Consider the following 4426-nt stretch of genomic DNA (forward strand, 5'->3'; position numbering starts at 1 on the left):
CATTCCTGTCTGGTGTTTATTTACTCATGTAATGAATGAAGGGGGAAACTACAATCTAGGCTCATGAAATCCATTGTTTCATGCTCCTCGTCCATCCTTCCATCTTGTATTCTGCTTATCCAATTCAGGGTCGGGGGTTCTGGAGCCGATCCCAGCTACTGTGGGCGAGGCCAGGATCCACCCTGGACAGGTTGCTGGTCTGTCACAGTGTCACGCTCGTCAGTCCAATATACATGAAATGTGATGCAATTAGAAGAAGCTCTTTTTAAACATGGTACCTTATTTTCAATGTTTCATTTAATTAAATCAGAGAAATTTCCAGTCAAATGGAAACAAACAGCACCAACATCCTTGTGTTTTTTTTTGTTTTGTTTTGAGGTTTTTTGCCATTGAGGACTGATGCATTGTTTAGTATTATTATACTTGTTCGATGTGTTGAACTTTCTTGGTTTGGGTTTACTAAGTGGCTTAAAGGAGCCAATTAAAAATACTTTGTTATATTACTGAAGTAGCTTTCAGAAGTATCTGTACTTTACTTGAGTTTTCACATGTATTCCAACTTTCACTAATACATCAGTTAGTGATTGAAGATGAATAATTAGAGGTAGAAAAAGCTTGTTCAGTAAATAAACTGCTGTAATCCAAACATTTGACTTTTTTATGTTGCTTTAGAGAAACGGTTTACAAAGAAATAGAATATATAGCAGGCCAGCAGCTCGGGAGCATAAACCCCCCCGCACCCTCACATACTCACACAAGACGACACCCATACTTATATATAGAATACACACCCCCACACACACATACACCCATGCTCACATTCACCCCACCACACACACACAGACACTTACACACACACACCCGCACACACCTATCTGCACTCGTATCTCCCTGATACCTATCTACACTGTGATTTCCTTGATACCTGTCTACACTGTGATCTCCTTGATACCTGTCTACACTGTGATCTCCCTGATACCTGTCTACACTGTGATCTCCTTGATACCTGTCTACACTGTGATCTCCTTGATACCTGTCTACACTGTGATCTCCCTGATACCTGTCTACACTGTGATCTCCTTGATACCTATCTCCACTGTGATTTCCCTGATACCTATCTACACTGTGATCTCCCTGATACCTGTCTACACAATGTGATCTCCATGTTACCTATCAACACAGTGGGATCTCCTTGATACATATCTACACACTGTGATCTCCCTGATATCTATCTACACACTGTGATCTCCCTGATACCTATCTACACTGTGATCTCCCTGATACATATCTCCACTGTGATTTCCCTGATACCTATCTACACTGTGATCTCCATGTTACCTATCTACACACTATGATCTCACTGATGCCTATCTACACTGTGATCTCCCTGATACCTATCTCCACTGTGATCTCCCTAATACCTATCTACACCGTGATCTCCCTGATACCCATCTACACTGTGATCTCCCTAATACCTATCTACACTGTGATCTCCCTGATACCTGTCTACACACTGTGATCTCCCTGATACCTATCCACACTGTGATCTCCTTGATACCTATCTACACTGTGATCTCCCTGATACCTGTCTACACTGTGATCTCCCTGATACCTGTCTACGCACTGTGATCTCCTTGATACCTGGCTACACACTGTGATCTCCTTGATACCTATGTACACACTGTGATCTCCCTGATACCTATCCCCACTGTGATCTCCCTGATACCTATCCACACTGTGATCTTCCTGATACCTGTCTACACACTCTGATCTCCCTGATACCTATCTACTGTATGTGATCTCCTGGATACCTATCTACAGTCTGTGATCTCCCTGATATCTGTCTACACTGTGATCTCCCTGATACCTGCCTACACTGTGATCTCCCTGATACCTATCTACACACTGTGATCTCCCTGATACCTGTCTACACTGTGATCTCCCTGATTCCTATCTACATGCACTCTGGCTGTGTACACCAGTCCAAACATTCTGACCAAAGGCCTGTGAAGACTTATCGTTGTACCTGGGCCACCCCATTCCAGTCTCACCTGCACTTTGCCTGTTAGACGATCTCACAGAAATTAAAAGAGAGAAAAACGAGTCCTTCATACTCCTGGTCTCTCGAAGTGTGACGAAAAACCCAATCCTCATGAACTAGAAATCAAAAAGTAATCTTAATATAAAGTTATTTAAAAACTGACTCCTAGACCACATCACATTGGAGAGAATGTTGCTTGTAGGAAGAATCAATTGGCACAATTTGAGTTGACATGGTCCCCAATAATTTATTTACACCATGTAGCCCTGTGGGGGGGGGGGGGGGGGGGGGGGTAGTACCGCCTTGGGGCTCTTGGGGCCACCTGTGGCTGGGGCGTTAAGGCTTGGGTGGTTGGCGGCCCTGCGATCTGGGGGGGTGCTGGCATCTATCCTGGGGAGTGGCGGCCTGGCCTGGGGGGTACTGGGGAGGTTGTGTGGGGGAGGGTCTGCTCTGGTTTGGGGGTGGTCCCGCTGGGGTGGGGTGGGGGTTCTGGGAGTTGGGCCTTAATGGCCTAATTAAAAAGTTGCATCAAGCAGGTAGTGCAAATAAATAAATAGATAAATAGTACAACAACAGACTACAACTTAGTACTAATAAATAGCAGTAATAGTAAGAATGTGATAATAAAAGTGAGTCAGATATAAATAGAAGAGAGAATGAAGGTCAAAGGTTAAATATGATCAGCCCTCCTGCTGATCATATTTAACCTTTGACCTTCATGCTGTGTTCTCCAGGCAGTGATCAGAACTGAGTTTTTAGAAAAACCACTGATTTTATGTTGAGATCAGGGGGCATGTTGTCGGCAGCTGCTGAAAGTAACTAAAAAGTGACTGGTAATCTTTTGATTGGCCCTACTCCTGTTCAGCAGCTTGGGCAGACAATATGATGTGATTGAGAGACTTGTGATGTCACAACACTTTTTACTCTTGTAACAGGAAGAGACCAAGAGTCTCCTCCTGTTGCTGCTTTTTTAATGTTGGCATGGCTGCTGGACACGACCGGGGGGGACGCTCAAAGAGACCCCCCAACACACACACACACACACACACACACACACACACACACACACACACACACACCAGCTGCATCACCGTGTGGTACGGCGCCTGCACCGTATCCTGCGCATCGTGAGGATCATTGGTGTCTCTCCCCCCCTGCGGGACATATACAACACCCGCCTCACCCGCAGAGCCATCAGGATGGCAGGTGGCCCCACCCACCCCTCCCACAGCCTCTTCAGCCTGCTGCCGTAGGGGAGGAGACTTCAGAGTCTCCGAGCCAAAAGAGAGCCAAATACTTTTGGGATTCACAGCAGAATTTGATTTCCAAAGTATAACTATAGATCAACATTACAATATTGTGCTATTTTCATTTGTCATATGTGATTTTTGTTCATTATTGCTGATTAAAATAGTTGGATAATGGATACAATGTCCAGTCAGTCAGAAAACAGTCTGAGGAAAAAAGCACATACAATTAAGACAGAAGTTGGAATTTTGAAAGTTGTAGTTTTGTGTTGGTTAGTTTTCAAAACACAGAGGAGTATCAATAATAAGAAGAGTCTTTCAGTAACCTTCACAACGTTTTGAGCAGCTTTGTTGGCAGGATTCAAACCCAGGCAGGGAGACCCCAAAGGATTTCTAGTCCATCGCCTTAACCTCTCGGCCACAACAACTTGCTACTGGAAGATTAAATAGTGTGTGTCTGCTTCTCCTTTGTTCTCAGCATCTTCATGGCAACTGAAGTTGATCTCCTTTGATCTCATTTAATCTCCTTTGATCTCATTTAATCTCCTTTCATCTCTTCCATGAGGAGCCTCTCCCATCACTTTGTATGGGACATTGTTTTGCTGGTTTTTTCAATTGTGTTTGGAAGCAGTTATCTGAATCATTAACAAAAGTCATAACAACGTCTTCCTGATGTTCTTTGTGTCTGTGCTCCAGCAGTGCAGGACTAGTTATTCAGCAAAAAAACTGAGATGCTGTCACATGGTGGAGGGGGCGGAGCCACGCCATACTGCACCTTACAGACCATTTCCTGTTTCACTTGTTAACAAATCACATTATGGATCTGATCTGGATCTGAGCTGAATTTGGCCAAAAAGAGACGGAATGAACGGCTTTAACTTCACAAATAAAAGTGAACTCTCACACATTGAACCACCAAAATATGAAATAAAATCATAGCTCAACAAAGAGACTTAGTGTACTGAGTAAACAGTCAGATATTACTTAGAACCAAGTAAATCCAACATTAGACACTGACAGTGACAGTCTGTAATGACACAGCTGATCAATTAGTAGGATTAATAATGGAAACAGAGACAGAAGGCAGAACAGAGAGAGTGGATTCTATTTTGAAAAGAATGCACTTCAAATGGTAAAT

The sequence above is a fragment of the Blennius ocellaris genome (genome assembly GCF_963422515.1).
Source record: "Blennius ocellaris genome assembly, chromosome: 24".
NCBI classification, from domain to species: domain Eukaryota; kingdom Metazoa; phylum Chordata; class Actinopteri; order Blenniiformes; family Blenniidae; genus Blennius; species Blennius ocellaris.